The following is a 20,355-nucleotide window of genomic DNA, read 5'->3' on the forward strand; positions in this document are numbered from 1 at the left end:
GTATAGTCAGAGGCCCAGTTAAGTGTAGGAGCCATGAAGCCCAGTTCCAGATCTTATTCCAGTAGTTTGAAGACTCTGCCAATTCTCTCCTCCTCTTGGTTATTTGCTCTTTTAATCGCTGTGCCATGCCGGTGATTACTCCTGACTCGTTGGCATAAAGACAGCATTCTTCCTTAAGGAATAGACAGAGTTCCCCTTTTCTGCTGTCAGTAATTCTAGTCCCCTCCTGTTTTGTAATACCACCTCCACCAGGAGTCCAGTTGTTGTTGGGCTTTTATGGCCGCTACAGTGGCCTTCCAAGACTCTGGAACCATTATAGTCAGGTTAAATACTGATCTCTCTAACAGAGGTACTCCAGCAAACCAAAATAATCCTCTAAAGATAGAATGTCCTATCCCTCGGTTTTGAAAAGAGAGGCTGTTTTACCACTAACATGCTAATTATCTCCATGGGTGAGCCTCGTTCTAGGTATCCTCATGGTTCTGCATGCTCCAATTTTAGGTCTTTGAGCAGACTACTGGATTGCTGGTGGTGCTGGTGCTGGAGAGCAGGGTGTGGATGTTGGCACTGTTATTTACCTCTGTGTGTAATGTGTAGGTGAACCCACCTGGTGTTCCCTCCAGCTTGATGAGGTCCTCTATGGCTGTGGGGTGAGCCTTGACCTCAACGTCTTGTACCCTTATGGGGTTGTTCTCGTGCAATCATGCCCAACAATCAGTCTTGTATACCAATTTTGACTTTTGAGACACTATTGAACTCCATGGGTGGGGGAATCTGGATCTGTTTGTTGGTCATAAAGGCTATTATTAGGGTGAAGAGCCCCCTCATTATGTTTGTCAACCGGTGATGGGGAGGACTCCCAATGTACCAGAAGTCAGAAGATAAGCCACACAAATAAGCAAGCTAGGCCCTCTTCCAATTCCTGACTTCAAGTACAAGGGTTAGGGTGATTTCAATGGCTAACATCTCTCATCAGAACATGAGTTCAGGTTAAGTCTTACGTGGAATTCCTCAAGCTTCTACTGTGCGTAGACTGACCAGCTTCCAGGGGTGGCCAGAGCAGGGCTTAGTGCTCTCTGACGATGGCGAAGAGAGTCTCTGGAACTTGACCTTGAGGGGATTCTTGAGGTGCTGTACAGCCTCCCAGGTGTCTATGTCAGCAGCAGAAGCAGCCTTCTTGACTCTTGTGTGATGGATCCATGGGGTAATACCTGTAACCTTTATAGCAGTTGGGGTTGCTATGCGACCCTTAATTTACAAATGTTAATCAAGAGCCACATCAAAGAATGTATCGAAGCCCATGTTCCTACACTGACTACCTGAGTTAATATTCTGCCTCAATTCCCCCCCCCCCACGAGTTGGAGACTAACTGTGGGGAAAAGGAGCGATGACCTCTCTGACTTCCTGCTGAAAAGGGGCGTCGTTAGGGAAAGCAGTTAGGTCTCCACTCATGGGACGGTCAAGTGGACTTTGATACATTGTTTTGGGTACCTCTTATATCAACATTTGAAGGGTGATAGCTTTTAATCAGGATGAAATGAAGCGAGAAATACAATTAATTATACAGGGTCCGAATAACAGGATCAAAATCACAATGAATATGGTGAAGAAATATTTTCACCAGGAGGAGGAGGTCAGCTGGTTCCACAGGGCAGCTCCAAAAGCTGGAACTGGATAGGACAGCTCGTGAATCTACCATTGAAGATCTAGCAAGGAATTAGACATATTTTGTGATCAGGAATACAACATTTAGATTTTATAATAGCCCAGGTAACTTTTATGATTTTTCTGATTTCTCTGGCTGGTTATGAAATATTTGTATGCCTTGGTCAGCATGTAATTGAAAGCTACCTTATGTCCTCGTGAGCAGTATGATTTATGGCACCACCTTACTTTTAAAGTTAACTTACTCAAATATATTCTAAACAGTCCCCAGTCCCCACCATGCACAAAATTCTCTTCTCAGTGTCCACTTCCCACACACCTTGTATCACTTTCTGTGTCCATATTAGTCTGTCCCTTATTTTCCAACCAGGCAATCAGCTGAAGACAGACTATCTTTCTTTTGCCTTAATAACATGCAATTCCATTCCTCATTCCTTCTATATTGAAAATACACACATTCTACTTTTCTGAAGCAACCACGGACTGTCCTTTATAATTTCTAAAAATACATGTTTTTCTTATACAGACCGTCTCAGGGTGGCACTGATCATATTGATTAATCATTCTAAATACCTTTAGTTTCTGTTTAGTAACTGATGTCTCAGTGTCTCATTTGACTTCTGTTAAACCTAGGTATGATAAGATATTATACCTAATGTTGACAGCTGTAACAACATGTATGTATTAATTAGATCAGCAAACTTCAATTCTAATTTAAGATATTAATTTAATACTGAATATTTCCCAGTTTACCTGAACCTAAAATTAATTCTGGTCAGTTAGTTACCTTCCATATTTTGAAAATTTACATATGCAAAGCCTTAGTCAAGGAAATGCAGAAAAAAAAGTCGTCTTTTAAATCTAATACAGTAACCCATGCTGCTGTTTCTGGAATTTGTAAAAGAAAAGTATAGGGATTGTGCACCACTGGATGTAATGGGACAAGTGTCTCATTTATTAGACGAAGGTCTTGCACTAGGCACCAATCGATTTTAAGTTTTTGCACTTCCAATATAGGAGAGTTACAAGGGCTGTTCCATTCAATTAATAATCTGTGTTCTGAAGAGAAAATCATGGACTTGGAGAAGAGACTTGTGGTTGCCTGATGGGAGGGGGAGGGATTGGGAGGGATCAGGAGATTGGGCTTATCAGACACAACCTAGAATAGATTTACAAGGAGATCCCGCTGAATAGCATTGAGAACTATGTCTAGATACTCATGTTGCAACAGAAGAAATGGTGGGGGAAAAACTGTAATTGTAATGTATACATGTAAGGATAACCTGACCCCCTTGCTGTACAGTGGGAAAATAAAATAATAATAATAATAATAATAATAATAATCTCTGTTCTCTTATGTTTCCTATAATTGGGATAAGTCCCTGTCATGCTTTTGGTCTCAGAGGATACTGCTTTTGGCAAAGGAATAAATTCTGATCTTTAAGACTTATTTCCACCAGTTAAGTATTCTTTGCTCTTCCTATGTTTCCTCCTACGGCCCAGACTTCTGGGTCAATATATACTTCCATCGAAGGCAGGCATAAACCTTGATGAGGCTTCATTGCCATGTGCCTCTTTTTTTTTTTTTTCCTAGGGCCACACCCATGGCATATGGAGGTTGCCAGGCTAGAGGTTGAATCTGCAATCTATACCACAGCTCACCTCAGCGCTGGATCCCCAACTCACTGAGCAAAGCCAGGGATTGAACCCACAACTTCATGGTTCCTAGTTGGATTTGTTTCTGCTGAGCCATGATGGGAACTCCTCCATTGCCATGTGAATTGAGGCTTTAACCTCTTACATGATATTTCTTTCTAAAGGAGGAGTTGGACTCTGTGGCACAATCAGAAAGGCATGAGAGAAGAAAATGGATTCCCAGTCACAACTCAAGTGTTGTGTAAAAAATTTTGTAACCAGCTTGCCAGAAATATGAATGTGGCAGATTCATGAAGGAGGGGCCCAGGATTGGAGAGGAGGACTGAAAAGTGGCTCCCGTGTCCAGGAGGAAGTCAATAGGCTGTCTTCCTACATTTAGAGTCACCCAGGGCTCCTGAGTGGTGATAAGGACAGGAGCCATTATGGAAAATGTCCCGTCAGTCTTGATCCTGGGCCTGAGGGGTCAACCACAGAGACCTTCATCTTCAGGGGCAGTCCCTCTTCCAGTGATCTCCTCAACATATGGGGCATGGCCTAGGTGCTGTAGTTTGAGTCTTGGGGCATTCCCATTTCAAATGTCCCTCTTTTCCACAGAGGAAACAGGCTCTGGGCATAGGTCTCTGCCTTAATCCTCTCACCTTGGAAACTCCCAGGTTGACTCCCTGTAGCACCTTAACTAGAGCCTCAGTCTTTTCTCTGTCTCTCCTCTTGTTCTCCTTTCATTCTTCCTGGCTCCGATTATAACATACTTGAGTTGCTACTCTGAGGAGGTGCTCCAGGTCCTGATCAGGGCCAAAAGCCAATTTTTGGAGCTTTCTCCATATATCTGGCACCCATTGAGCTATGAATTTATCCTTAAGAATTATTCGGCCCTTCATTGTTTCTGGGTTCCTTGGTATATGTTTTCTCAATGCCTTTCTGAGTCTTTCTAAAAAATTGATGGACTCTCTTGTTCCCCTAGTAAACCTCTGATAGTTTTTAACAGGCTTTTAATCCCTTAACTATACAAGTAATAAAATGATTTCTATGCCAATTGTGGTTATCGCCCTCATCAGCAGACCAACTGGGATCGTTCATAGGAACTGCCTGAAACCCTGTGGGGAATCTTGTTCGTTCCTCTTCTAATCTGCCTCTGGCATTTACAGCATCATTCCATTTATCTTCCCCAGCTTTGAGCAGTTTTGAAGACTTTGTGTATTTTTTTTACTATAGTCAATGTCTGTTTTACTAATAATATGATGTCCTTCCAGGCTAACTCAAAGGACCACGTGAGACCCTGAAAGACCTCAGTATATCTGGGTCGTCAGCAAATTTTCCCAAATCTGTTTTTATTTGCCTTAAGTCCTGAAGTGAAATAGGGATATGGAGCTGTATTTTCTCCCCATTCTCTGTTTCCTACTTCTTGTAACGGGAGTAGAGAGGGATATAACTTTGGCACTGGAGTGGGAAGAGGAGGAGCCTTGGGCGGTATTGGAGAAGGCTGATTAACTTCTGGAGGGTCTGACCCAGTTGGGCCAGGATATGGTGGGCACCTAGGTCCTGAGGGAGTTGGCATAATGTACTGAGAAAGTCCACAAGCCTTCCTCAGTGTAGTGTCTTCCGTCATTGTAAAGAAGATCTGACATAAGGCACCTCTGACCATTTCCCTTCTCGTCTATCAAATAGGTCTCATTGGAGAATAGTATTATAAGCTGGAGAGCCTTCAGATGGCCATCGCTCTCCATCTGACAGATTATATAGTGGCCAGGCTTTTGTGCAAAAGAAAATTAAACGTTTCTTTTTCAGAGTCTCAGGGTCAAACTTTTTCCAGTTCTTCAAGGCACATGTCAGAGGAGTTGCTATTGAGCCGTGCACCAGGCTTGAGGAGGTGGCTCCCATCCAAAAGAGAGAAAAGATCAGCATCCAGTGCCTATCCTCCCTTCTTGGTTATGTGAGGGTGTCCCCTCTCTTATATGGAGTAGCTAGACACTAGTGGTCAAATGTCCCATCCGACCTCAGGCTGACTGGAATTAACCACTCTTTACCAGCATAGCCTCGCTTCCCAACTTCCCTGCCCATTGCCTGTCTCTGGACAGAGGTAAAGAAAACCCAGGCATACAGGCCCTGCCCTGAGTTTTTGAATCCCAAGATGCTTTCTCTGACATGCCCTCTATTAATATTAGGAAAGTTTCTAAGCCACAGTTAACAGGTACATTGGATGAACCAGCTGTCGATTTCTCCAACGAGGGTGAAAGTAAATAGCAAAAAGCAAAACTGACATGCCCAGGCTCTGAGGCTAAACACTTGGCAAAAGTTGGATGAATACTAGTTAGGAACTCCTTTTCCCCCACAGTCATGGAAACAACTCAGGGTGGCCTTAACATCTAGAGGTCTGTTTCCTTTGCCCCCATGGCTCTATTTGAGGTAATAGCAAAGGAAATGATAGATCAGGTTAGTTTTACACCATAATCTTTAGAAAATCCCTTTTTGAAATCTTTGATCACACAGTCTAGGACTGTGGGTTTAGACTTGGGCGAACCCATGGTGTCTTTCTGTGGATCTTGTCTATGGCTTGATATCATGAGACCTTCTCTGACCTTGTGGGTGGTATCCCCAGTAGCTTTGCCTCCACCACTCCTGAAAGTAAGACAGCTGCCACTCAGCTCGCTCCATGACCGGGGAGAGCACCTGCTTTGTTGCAAGTATCTCTAATCCATCTAGGCCCTCAGTCTCAGGAAGGCACTCTCAGACAAGTTCTAATGTTTTGGGCAAAGGACAGGGGACCTCATACCCAATCCTCTCCATACCCTGAACTAAGCCGGGGGTAACAGGCTTGTCTCCCTGACTCAGATCCTGGGCCTCCATGAACTGACAAAATGAGCAGTCCCATGGCTGATTTAGAATCTGGGCTGGGAGTTCCTGGAGGCCCAGGGGCAAGGTCAAGTTAGATTATCTCCTCTGAGGAATTTATGGCCCAAATGGCGGGAGCACAGGGGTCTCTGGTTCATGGGCTTCTGGGTTAGGTCCCACCCCATGTGGCTTCCCTGTGCCGGTGTCACAGACAAAACAAGGGAGGGTGCCCCCTTCTCAGAAGGTGGCCATTCAGATGTCTGCCTGACCGCACCCCTCTCAGGAGTTTAGGTGCCTCTTAGCAATTGGCTGGTTTGTGTAAGCCCCGAGCTTGGATTGGACTCACAGGGAGGGAAGAGAACCCTCAGAGTCCACCTCAGCCATAAGCCGTGTGAGGTCACCACGGAACTGCAGGTTAGGACCCACTTGGACTCCGTAGCCGCTAAGACCGTGGAGCCACAAACTCGAACCTCAAGCGCAAGTGAATCAGGCTGCTCATTCACTCTCACACACACTCAGAGCTTATCGCAATGCTTCCCACTCCCTGGGAGTCCCTAACTAGGAGCTCGATGGAGCACAACTTTCAATCGGCTACTATGCCTGACAGTCGCTCTACCCAAGCAAGACGTTCTTCCCCTTCTGATCTGGAGCACTAGGACTACTGCTCCAGTCAGGCACAGCTTCCAACCGGGAGAGTCTCCCTAAGGGGGTGATCAGTCCCCTCTTCTGAGGGCAGGACCTGACTGGGGTTGGCCCCGGGCCTTACCTTGTCCGAATGCCCTTCCTTCCTGGTGAGTTGGTCCGTCTCTCCACTGAGTCCGGTCGGGGTTTGGTCACCCAGGAGTCAGGAATACCGCTCACGAAGGAGGACCCGGAATACTGTCGGGTGGCACGCTGCCTCATTCGGTTCAAGAATCCCCGGCTTCCGGGCGGCCTTGCCTCCGTTCCGGTGGCTCTAGGGGCCAGAACGGTTGGAATCTCGCTGGGGCCTCCAGAAATGTTACAGCAGCTGCCCAGCAGCCCTGCGCCACAGCATATCAGCTCTGGCAACAGCCCTGTGGCTGTAGTGTACCAGCTCTAGTGACAGCCCTGTGGCTCTAGTGTACCAGCTCCAGCAGCCCTGTGGCTGCAGCATATCAGCTCTCTGACCCGGCGAGAAACCAAGCGAGCACTCGGGAAGTTGGAGAACTCAGGTTTATTACGCCGGCAGGCTCAGAGATGGCTCTCTGGAGTCTGAGCCCCGAAGAAGGGTTTCACAAGGCTTTTGTGGGCTACCTCTTCCAGGTCCATGCTTGGCTGGTCAGACCAGAGTGCGGTCAGGCAAGGTAGTAGATGCAGAAACTAGTTTACAGAAGCAGATGCGTGGGGGAGGGGTGGTTGGGGCCATTGGCTGGACTTTGCTTAGTCATCATGACAGGGGTCTCTCTACCTTTTTATTGGGACATTTTCTCCTACACTTATGTGACTTTTAAAGTACAATTTTGAATTGAAATTACTGTTTTATAATATCCTTTTTCAGGATAGGCTGAAAGCCAAACATATTTTTGTAGGAAAAATAGGATAAAATCTGTCTTGAACAATCACAAAATTACCCTTAATGTTACTAGTCAATTATAAATAGCCTCAGAGGTAATAAGATTGCACGTGTGAAATTCAGAAATATCCTATGTGCTATTTTTGTAGGAGGGAATTGCACAGTGTTTGCATTGATAGATAGAGTGAGGTTGTGCTCAGGAGCAGCTTTCTTTTCTATCTAGAGTCACTAGCCTGCAAAGGAGAAAACTCTATCGAAATCATGGGGGAATTAAAACACATAACTATTTAAAAAAATGGATATATACATGAAATGAGAGAACATTGATAATAAAGTATATCTCAGGTTTATGTATAAATAGCTGAGAAAAAGACTGGGAAAGGAGAGTAAATGATAGAAGCAAAACATTAGAGAATGTCGTGGTCATGGGGGAGGGGCAAAAAAGTAGGGTTAAAGAAAGAGACAGATATTGAGAAAAAAATTAATTTTCCTAGGGTATTCCAGACTTTTTCAACATTAATTAAAATTTTAGAAATGTACACTAAAATGTTGGAAATATAAGAAAATATATTTCCAGGTGATATGTCTTGAAGAAATTGTTTTAACTATCATATTAGTTGGTTTTTTATGAAGAAGCAGAAATGCTTCATTATCTCAAATCCTTCCCCAAGGGGTGGGAGCAGGAACCTGAAATAAATCCTTTATAAGTAGATAGCATAACCACAATCATAGCTCACTTGTTTCAGATGTAATACTCACAGTCAGCCACTAGGAGGCTGTAATTCCATTGGCAGTAGTCCTCTGACCACGAACTTTAAAGTCCCTGCAAGGGTAACTTGTGCAAGTAGGTAAAATTAAGTGGGAGCTACACCAGGTAGAACAGGTAGAATATATTAAAAGGTTTGGTACTTTACTGCATTACGATGTATAATTCTTATTGTATGGACCAATAACTTGGCCACCAATTTCATCACCAAGCATGACGTCTCATCATTGTTCAAAGATTCCTATTAATTATGCACCTCTGTTTCTTGAAACATACTAGATAGAACCAGTTTAGCAACCCTTTTCATGAAAACAAAATGTTTTTATATACTATAAGTCCCCTACTATTTCATTAAAATAGAGGTTTAATGTGATGTGTTCTCACATAGTTATTTCAATAAAACATTGCATTATTTGGAGCTGTAAAAGAGATAAGAAAATGCTGGGTCAACTTTTTTTTTTAAATAGCATTAAATGTGTTTTCTGAAATTTAGATTAAAATAGCAAAGCTTTTATCCTTGTTTTTCACTAATTTGAATTCAGAAGTTTTTTTGTTTGTTTGTTTTTAATGGCTGCACCTGCGGCCTATGGAAGTCCCCAGGCCAAAAACTGAATCCAAGCTGCAGCTGCAACGTATACCAAATCTGCGGCAATGTTGAATCCTTTAACCCACTGCACCAGGCAGGGAATCAAACCCATGGCTTCTTGGGGACCCGAGCCAGTGCAGACAGGTTCTTAACCCACTGTGCCATAGCGGGAACTCTCAGAACTATTTTTTATTTACTGTCATAAGAATTGGAAAATATAACAATATGTGGTTATATTCCATTCTACCTTGGATGATTAAAGGGGTATTTACATTAAATTAAATTGTGGCTTTAAAATTTCTCACATTAATATTGTATTATGCTTCAAACATGCTAACATATTGATAACTTTATCAGTGAAAAACATTTTAATATCTTCAAATAATATAATTAACATTTCCTATGTATTTCCCATTACATTAGAAATGGTATTTACATCACACCATCTTACTTACGTGGCTGAATTGAAGAATTAGCTTTGTAGGGGAGGAAAAAATTTTCCTCTACCCTTTTGGGTTTAATAACTGAGGCCTGGAAATTAAGACAAATGAGAAATTAAAAGGACTAAAAGATTTATTTCATATGCATATAGGAGTAAAAAAGAAAGCAATTGGCTTGTTTAATGGTTCAAGTTAAAGGCATATATTCTTAATTTAGAAGAGAAAAGGGAAGGGTAAGGAATGTCTTCTATGGGGAAAACAAACAGTCTTCATTAGGAAAGAAAAATGGGTTTTTGGAAGAACCGACAGAAGATAAGATTGTGGTAATGTCTGTCTATACAGATTTGAGTGGTCTTTCCATCTTCAGAGCCATAAAACTCCCCTGGAGAGAGGATTTATGGTAGCCAGAAGTTGCTACTTTTAGTCAGATAAAAGAAATTCCAAGTGATTTTTTTTTCTGCATCTGTTGAATCTCAAAATGTTTTCAACTTCAAATAATCTTTACACCAACTCTGGGGTTCTGAATGGATTCCCACAGCTTTATATAGTTTAAGAAAAATCATTGTATTTAAGATGTTTTGCATATTTTATGTGCTTTGGGAAATTTTTTATGCTTAAAACATGTTAAATATTAATGTTGTTACTTCAAATTTATTTGTCCTACTGCAAAAGTGTAGCTAGCTAATATATGATTTAAATTTGTTTCCACATCCCAAAATAAATACTGTCAATTGATACTTCTAAAATAATTGATATTGAAACGGTGATCTTTTCAAATGTTATTTCCTTTTCCAGATCCTAGTATCATTTTAATATCGGTGGGTAAAATAGCATTTAACTACTCCTGGTCTGTAGTAATTTGATGTGAAATTATATTTTAACTCAATATTTGACTTAGAATTTTGCTGATCTATAATACTTGACTCATATTTCATTTCTTCTTTAACTGAAGGACTAACACATATATATATATATACCTGCTATACTAATGTTTTTTAATTATTTTATATAAATGTGACTATATTCTGGCACTAATGAATATCAGCCTCATTACTTTTCAGTTATGCTTTATAAATGAATGGTATAAATAGTTACCTTATTACAGAGTTCTTATTGCATTTTTCTAAATGTTTCCTTTCAGGGTTATCAGCCAATATCCATGAGCATCTGTAGGCCAAGAATCCCCATCCTTCAAAAATAATTGTAAGTATACCCATAAACATGCAGCTTGTATTTTGCAATAATGATTAACTATTATATTTAGGTGATTCCTATTATTTGGCTAATTTAGTCCTACCCCTGAACTAGTAAGACATTTGACGTTATTGACTTACCATGTAAAGAAGAATACCATTTAACTTGTAAATGACATTTTAATGCAACCTAAAAAAAGTCTATTTTATTATCAAATAATGTGTTGAACAGACACCCTTGTCAAAGTGTTAATCATCATCTGACTTTATATTAAATAAATATAAAATAGATAGCATAAGAACAATTAGGTTAGTGAAGACAAAATATGAATGTTCTATTTTCTCCCTAAGAAAACAAACTTATATCCAAGACTGGGACATAGGATATCCAGTTATTATTTTCTTATTATAAATTTCAGAAAACAAAGCTTTTGCAAATATTCTTAATATTCTTAATGGATCAAACTGAAAATCTCAGGAGGAATAAGAGGGAAGACTGTGAACTTTGTTTCTCAAAAGCAAGTATCAAGTTACAAGTGCTGAAAAACACTGCTCTAGAGAATAGACTACTCTGCATTCTATAAGCTTCCTGAACACGATTATTTGACTGGGTAAATATATTATAAGTTAGGTAAGGAGGTCAACATTTGAACCCTTGTTGTAAGCTCCAAAGTGCACAGGTGATTCTCAATTAAATTTGATTGTTCTCAGAGTCATATACATATATTGAATACCACTAAATGTTTTTAGAATAATTTGGGGGGAAGAATCAATAAGATCATAGATGTTAACTCACTTTGACAGTAAAATTTTAACAGAATCATTTTAAAATTAATATATAGTCATTATATAAACAAAATTAAGTAACACAAAAATTAAGTGGAAAGTGGAACTCTATGAAAATTGGAGAGAAGTTAGGGATGGAATAGGGTCGGGAATGTCTGTTGTATACATTATTGATAATCAAAAAATAGAAGAGGAGAATGGTGATTTTACATCAACACAGTTGCATCAAGGAGTTCCCAGTCGTGGTGCAGTGGTTAACGAATCCGACTAGGAACCATGAGGTTGCCGGTTCGATCCCTGGCCTTGCTCAGTGGGTTAAGGATCTGGCCTTGCCCTGAGCTGTGGTGTTGGTCACAGACGTGGCTCGGATCCCAAGTTGCTGTGGCTGTGGTGTAGGCCGACAGCTACAGCTCCAATTCGACCCCTAGCCTAGGAACCTCCATATGCCGATGGTGCGGCCCTAGAAAAAGACACACACACACACACACACACACACACACACACACGACAGTTGCATCAAAATGACTGCATTAAAATGTACCAGTAATCAGAATGACAACAATCAAATTGTCTTGTTTTGTTATTTAATGACTCACCACTTAAGGTGATAACAAAGATTTCACTTCCTTTGTTTAATATATATTGAAAAATTATTGAAAGTCAGCTTTCCATAAAGGAAAAATTGAAATTTGAAAAGTGTAAAATTAAAAATTTTAAAGAGCCCCAGCAGCTGTCCTGAGAGTGCACAGGAAGTCACTCATTATAAGTTTGTGAAGATCTGAGTTTGCCTGCAGATGTTTTCACTGTGTTGGTGAAATAGGTTACCTTGCACATGCAGGTAAGTTTACACTCTCAAGCTTCAAATTGTGCCTGCACAAAACCGTCTCACCTCAATCAATGGCCTTGTAAGCCTTGCCTTACAACCAAGTAAAAACCAAGATAATAAAGACCAAGGTCAGACTTGGTAGAATGTGACATAAGCCAATTTTATTTTTAGTATCATTTTTAGTAGAAGCACATTTTAATTGAAAATGTGGCTCCAACCATTGAATTTCTTGATGAGCTGAAAGAGAAAATATGCCCTAAGTCTCATCACATGGGTGCATAAAATTGTTACCTACTTCAGCTTCTCCTAGGGTAACCTAAAAAATATATGTACAATATACTTAATATAAGAGGTTAGAGACTGATTATTTATGGTAAATAATTTTGTTAATATTGTTAAACATGTTAATTCACATTGTATAGAGAAGAGTACCAACAGTTATAATGTTTGATGTATATGTATAAATTCACAACCTGATACTCTCCAAGTGTTTAAAATGTTAGGTACCTGGTGATTTCTGTAGCTATTTTAAGCTATATAAGGTTCAATTGATCTGACAGCATAAGTCAGTTGACCTGATTTGTCTCCAGCTATCATTCGCATTTAGCGATACTTTGCCTAAAGCCCTGTCTATGCTACCTTTGCTACTGTGAAATATATGTATCATAGTCAAGGTAGTAATTTAGATGATGTATTCAGTGTCTTCTGTGAAAAATGATCATCTGGACAACTGTACTCCTCCAGGAAGTATCAAAGGTAAAAATTTTTTTTTTCTGTAGAACCATATCAGCATTTAAAGTTTCTTCACAGAAAGGCTAATATAATAAAGAAAAAGTGTACATTCATTGGCTCTACACTGTCATGATAGGATTTATACTTGTTGTTCGCTTGACACCTGCATTAGCAATTTAAGAATTTTATCTTTTATTTATGCATTGCTACAAATAAATACAAATTCACTTAGAATTTTTTCAATGAGTTCTCTGACGTATTTATCATTATAGAGTTTGTTTCTCTAGATAATTAAATTACTTTTTTAAAACCTAAATAGACTATAACAAAAATTGAGCATTAACTACATTGATAGATAATTCCATTATTTTACTTTGCAGTGTATTGTAGTTATTTGTTTTATTCATAAATAGTTTAATTTCTTGGATTTGATGAAATAAGTATATTTTATCACTATTCAACTCTTCATTTGCTTCAAGTAAATAATACATAATCAGAACTCATGAAAAGTGTACAGAATTGTGTTAAGTAACAGAATATGGTGGATATCATGATCAAAGAGTTTATGATGTAAACAATGTTGATTTTTTTATTTCACTCAAAATATTTATTAGAATTTAGTACATGTTCTAATTTAAGCATATATTTTTAAATAAAATACAGATATTTTAGTGGAGTGGAAGTTTTTACATGTAAGAAATTAATATTTGTGTATCGTCATATTTGTATTGCATTTTACTCTTATTTAAAAACATTTTACCTCCACCAAAATTAAACATGTGATCCAGACAAGTAATACATTGTATATGTGAGCTTGCTAACAATTGTTTTCTGAAATATTCCCTTTGTAAATCTAGGTAGTTGTTCATTTAGCTTTCTAAAAATTAAATATCTTTATTTGGGAGTTTCTGCTGTGGCACAGTGGGTTAAGGATCTGAAAGGATCTGGTGTTGCCACAGCCATGGCAAAGGTCACAGCTGCAGCTCAGGTTTGATCCCTGGCCCAGGAACTTCCATATTCTGCATGTGCAGCCAAAAAAAAAAAAATCTTTATTCGTATTTTTGAGGTACTAATGAACTAATGCTAAACTGAGAAAAAGATAATAACATATGAAAATCAAGTATTTGTGGTATGTTCATTAAAATCTGTATATAATTAATTGCTATTCCATTGAGTTTTCTCATTGACTTCTTAGGGTTTTAATTATGTGAAAACATACTCTCAATGTGTTGCAAGTTTCTTATCATTGCTAATGGCACTGTCACTTAGAGAGTTGGATTAGCAAGAAACTGTCAGTCATCCTTGAGCCTCTTCCCATTCCTTATGTCCCCTAACCAAATTCATCACTAACTCCTGTCAGCTTTAGCTCCCAAGTGTCTTCATTTCTACCATCATTATACCAGTTTGGCTTTCCATCATCTTTTGCCTGAGTACTAGGATATCCTTCTAACTAATCTGCACCCAAGTACACATTTACATTCCCAAATTCATTCTCCCAACATTTTTTTCTCTTAGAATAAATACCCATATTTTTTCATTTTTGTTTTTATTTTATTTTGTCTTTTTGTCCTTTTTAGGGCCGCTCCCGCGGCATATGGAGGTTCCCAGGCTAGGGGTCGAGTCGGAGCTGTCGCCACCGGCCTACGCCAGAGCCACAGCAACGCGGGATCCGAGCCGCGTCTGCGACCTACACCACAGCTCAGGGCAATGCCGGATCCCTAACCCACTGAGCCAGGCCAGGGATGGAACCCAGGTCCTCATGGATACTAGTGAGCCACGATGGGAACTCTCTCAGCACCCTTTTAAACACATGAAAATTATTGAGGACCCAATCTAACTTCCTTTCTTTCTTTTTTTTTTTTTTTTCTTTTTAGATCCACACCCGAGACATATGGAAGTTCCCAGGCTAGGGTTTGAATCGGAGCTGCAGCTGCTGGCCTACACTACAGCGACAACAATGCTGGATCCAAGCCGCATCTGCAACCTACACCATAGCTCACAGCAATGCCGGATCCTTAACCCACTGAGCAAGGCCAGGGACCGAACCCACACCCTCATGGTTCCTAGTCAGATTTATTAACCACTGAGCCACGATGGGAACTCCCAATACCCATATTTTTATCATGGTTTATAAGAGACCACCTGATCTGGCCCCTGTCAACCTCTTTGGTATCATATTTTATCCTTTCCCCTCATGAATGCCCATCTCTCCTATCACATCACCATTTACATTTACCTTCTATTAAGCCTTCAAAACATAACCTAAAATATGTTTCTTCTGGGAACAGGGAAGCCTTCCTACTCACACTACCTCCTAAGAAGCTTCCTCTGTTATATATTCTCAGAGATTACCCTGTAACTTTCTATCATAGCACTTATCACAGTCCATAATTATATATTTATGTTTGTGATTAGTCGAGAATTACTATGTCTTCCACTAGATGTGAACTCCATGAGATCAGGGACTGTATTTGTATTGGCTCATTATTATACTCTTAGCATCTAACACAGTGCCCAGTATATGATTCAGTTAACTATTCATTGACTGAGTAACTGAACGAAGAAATAAGTATTATCTATTAGAAAGTCATTTGTGTAACTTTTTGAGATGGTTAATCTGTGGTTGCTCAATTGCAGAGGACTTTTTCTACTCCCCCCTCCCAGTGGTAGTTATAGATATTACAGCCAGGTGAAAAATTAGACCCCTTGTTTACTAAGGTTTTAACATAGGGTTGCAGATGTGAGCTATCAATTAACTTTGATAGCAGTAAAAGTATTGCTATGACTTTTTCTTTTTTTTTTTGCTTTTTTTTTTTTTTTTTTTTTGCTTTTTAGGGCCACACTCGAGGCATATGGAGGTTCCCAGGCTAAGGGTCTAATTGGAGCTACAGCTGCCAGCCTACACCACAGCCACAGCAATGCCAGATCAGAGCCGCGTCTGAAGCCTACACCAGAGCTCATAGCAACGCCAGATCCTTAACCCACTGAGCGAGGCCAGGGATCGAACCTGCGTCCTCATGGTTGCTAGTGGGATTCGTTTCCGCTGCACCATGATGGGAACTCCTAAAAGTATTGCTATGACTTTAAATGTAACATTAGCCATACAAGCAACTGACATTTATAAATGCCTGATACCACATATGAATATGAATTGTTGAACAGCCCAGCAGGGATATTGAATAGGTCTCTCTTGCCCTGTTTCATGCACCAAGAGCTTCATAATACAGATAATCAAACCATATCACTGCTAAGCATTATCTAAATAAGCAAATTCAAACTTGTGGCAAATGAAGTATAGTAGAACCAGTAAAGTATTAAGAATTATTGCTAATGTGGTTTACATTTCACACTAAAACAAAGAATATATATATATATTCAATGTACATTAAATTTAATTATGAATGATTATTGCTCTATATGACTGTATGGAATATACATATTGAATATATATGAATATAATTGAAATGTGATGTTACCATATGAATACATTGCTAAGTATTCTAATTCTTAGTTCATATTTCCTCCTGGCTAACTAAGCTTTCTTATTTCTGCTTTAGCCTCATACTGTACTTTATTTTTATTCCACTGAAATGCACTTTGTTATCTTGCAGTGTCCCAAATTTGTCCTAAATTACATGCATCTGCCATAACTCATACATTTTAATATCCTACTCATGTTTTTCCATTTTTCATCTGTTAAAATATTGACAAACAATTTTAAGATAGCACAGTGGGTACCAGAGCAATGTTTCACAAAACTTACTGTGGAAAGAATCATCTGGGGGATCCTGTTAAACTGCAGATTCTGATTTGGTAGGTCTGGGAAGAAGCCAGGAGTCTGCATTTCTAACAAGCTCCCAGGTGATGTCGATGCTGCTGGTCCTCAGACTACATTTGCAGTCTTTACAGAGCAGGAGTCAACACACTTTTTCTGTAAAGGGTCAGATAGTAAATATTTTTGAAGTTGTGGACCATATGGTCTCTGGCAACTTCTCAGCTTTGCTGTTGTGGTATGAAGTCAGCCATAGACAACACGAACATAAATGGATATGGGTGTGGCTGGGTTCCAAGAAAACTTAATGAACACTGAAATTTGAATTTCATATAATTTTCACTTAGTTTGATAAATTATTCATCTTCGTAATTTTTCCCCAACCGTATAAAAATGTAAATGCCATTCTCAGTTCACAGGCTGTACAAAAATAGTCGGCAGGCTGCCCACCACTCTACTGGGCCATAAAAGACAAAAGGACAACGTTGCCAGAGGCTGGAAGTGTGTGGTAGGATAGGTTTAGAAAAGATGACGGTGGAGCTAGGCCTTGGAGAAGTAAGGCTTTCCTGGATAGAGAGGGGGGAAGTAGTGAAAGACGGAGATATAGGCTGTTTTCTAAACTGAAAGCATAGGAGTGTAACATGAGAACAAGCCCACTTGGGTTGAAAAGTCTCAAAGGAAATGGGGATTCCTTATATGCATATTTAAATAATTTCAAAGTGAGTAGTGGTGTCAGGTAGCAGAATGAGAAGTGGGAGGATGCTATTAAATTGCAGGATTTTGGAATTTTAAGAGAACACTGGTCCCCTGGGAAGGAGAAAGAGAATGAAATCAGGAAGGAAAAAAAAATACAGTTTGAAAGGTCAAGACTCTCTGCAAGTGACTGCAGACTGTTCTCATATGAAAGCTTTGCGGAAGCATTGATATAAATGATCAGGGTTTGTGCATTCATTGATGAATAGTGAAATGAGTATCACAAAGTCAGGCAAAACAAGGCAGTCAAGCCATGTGTCCGTTGTTATGAAGCACACAGAAGACTAAAAAGGGAAGCTAAGAACTAAGGATTGAAGATTAAAAAGATTTTCTCCACAAATGTCTCAGCATCTGACAGACTTTGTTGCTACAGAGGAGGCGTACACAATGAGGGGTCCAAAGATCATATAGATTTTATAGAAGATGTTTCTATTATTTCTATGGAAGTGGCAGTGGGATGAGATGAAATATTAAAAAAAAAAAAAACTCCAGAGTTGGGAATTATGAAATATGGACTACCAAGTATAAAATTAACTCAATCCCAATACTTTTGGGGGATTCTTCCTCTTCTTCTAAATCTCTTTCCATTTCACATCTCATCCCTCCCGAAAGGATTTGTCCAGTTATTTTGGAGTTACGTTTCACTAGAATCCTGGAAGTGAATTAAGATTTATCATGAACTTATTATTATATACAAGAGACTTCAGGAATTTTTTAAATTCTCCCAACAATGTAATAAATGAGGAATATTTACTACCACTTATTTACCCAGATTGCCCCCAGAATAGGGAGTGCATCTACTACTAGCTCTGGCTTACTCATAACCCAGGGGTACAAAAAAAAATGGAAGGCAGAGCACAGGGCCAGTTTTCACTTTTCCACACTAGAGGGAAAGCTCAAATTTTGATCAGAAAATTTTATTTTATTTTATTTTATTTTATTATTTTTTGTCTTTTTCTAGGGCCGCACCCACAGCACATGGATATTCCCAGGTTAGGGGTCTAATTGGAGCTGTAGCCACCAGCCTACACCACAGCCACAGCAACATGGGATCCGAGCCGCGTCTGCAACCTACACCACAGCTCACGGCAATGTCAGATCCTTAACCCACTGAGCAAGGCCAGGAATCAAACCCTCAACCTCATGGTTCCTAGTCGGATTTGTTAACCACTAAGCCACGATGGGAGCTCCAGAAAATTTTAGGTAATTTAAAAATATTGACTAACCATGAAAGGAAAGACAACATGTTTTTATTAATTGAAGTTACAGAATAACAAACGTAAACATAGGGAATTATAAGTTTCTTTGTAATATCCAAAGGACCTGTAAATAGGGTTCCCATCAAGTGAGAAGAAATGTTATACAGTTATAAATTATCATTTATTGAACGTCTACTCAATAGCAAGCAATATGCTGAAAAATATGCAAATTATTCCATTTAATTTTCACAACAGTCCGATGAAAGTGGTTATTATTATACATGCCTAATATATGAGGCCTTGAGGGCTTAAGTGAGTTTTCTAAAGTCTCCAGGGTCCTATGAACTTGCCTAAGAAAAACTACCATTATATCAATCCAGTAATAAGTACCTAGCACATACCAGATGTTAGACAGGAGGTAGCTATTGTTGTTTTTCTTGCTATTATTGCTATTAGTATCATTGTCATTTACTTCCTCAAAACCGTATCTACCGCAACAGTAACATGGAAAGAAGTCAGTATGATATAAATTTGTCAGGTGAATTATATGAAACTATCCACTTAAAATTTCTTAGCATGTGGAAGCTACTTAGCGAATCTCAAAACTGTGTAAACTCTTCTCTACTTTTTATTTTTAAATGAGGCTAAACAAGGCAATAGATATTGATACTTCTAATTACTTAGTGGTGTGCCCCTGGATATAAACTTGACAGTTTGTCCTCAGAAAATAATTTTTGGGAGTTCCCGTCATGGCGCAGTGGTTAACAAATCCGACTAGGAACCATGAGGTTGCGGGTTCGATCCCTGCCCTTGCTCAGTGGGTTAACGATCCAGCGTTGCCGTGAGCTGTGGTGTAGGTCGCAGACGCGGCTCGGATCCCACGTTGCTGTGGCTCTGGCGTAGGCTGGTGGCTGCAGCTCCGATTTGACCCCTAGCCTGGGAACCTCCATATGCCGCAGGAGTGGCCCAAGAAATAGCAAAAAAAAGACAAAAAAAAAAAAAAGAAAAGAAAAGAAAATAATGTTTGACCAGAAAATGACTTTGGTTTAAGTGCTTGAAATCAGGACATTAGGAGAGCTTATGGCTGAAATATTCAGCACATACTTCAAAGTTTCTGAGCTTTTTTTTCTGCTCCATCTACTACTTCCTATAGTTTGAATCTCTAAGGACTTGTACAGATATGTCCTAAGTATTTTGTGCATTTAACAAAATAGTATTATTTCTAGTGCTACTAAAATATTATAATCCATTCATTTGTGCCCCAGTTTAAACATTACCTTTTTAATGGTTAAAGCAACATTTATCAATAATATGGAAGTGCTCAATAAATGTGTTCAATAAATGTTGGATGAAAGTGTGCACAAATGACTCATGTCCATTATTATTTATTATTTTGATATCTTTAGATTTCTGCAAAGAAAGCTTCCTTTAAATTGGTTATATACTTATCTCTGCAAATTCATTTTAACAAAACACATCATGTTCCCCTGGATATAAAAGCATAAATGAATTAGTCTTTATTACACTTTATTTTTCAAAATGATATTTAAAATTGACTTTGGTACTTGATGTGCTAACATTTCAGTGCAGCACACCTTCCTTACATTGTTTGCTTCT

At 39.3% G+C, this 20,355-nt stretch overlaps 1 protein-coding gene across 2 annotated transcripts in view; it reads left to right on the forward strand.

The window, feature by feature from the left end:
• HTR2C (5-hydroxytryptamine (serotonin) receptor 2C, G protein-coupled) overlaps nt 1–20,355 on the forward strand; it is a 259,938-nt gene that overhangs the window by 23,055 nt on the left and 216,528 nt on the right. Inside the window, exon 2 of one of the 2 annotated variants that reach the window (XM_021079477.1) lies at nt 10,619–10,680. The gene's annotated coding sequence lies outside the window, so the exon portion shown is untranslated. 2 annotated transcript variants of the gene reach the window in all.

The sequence above is a fragment of the Sus scrofa genome, chromosome X (assembly GCF_000003025.6).
Source record: "Sus scrofa isolate TJ Tabasco breed Duroc chromosome X, Sscrofa11.1, whole genome shotgun sequence".
Lineage (NCBI taxonomy): Eukaryota > Metazoa > Chordata > Mammalia > Artiodactyla > Suidae > Sus > Sus scrofa.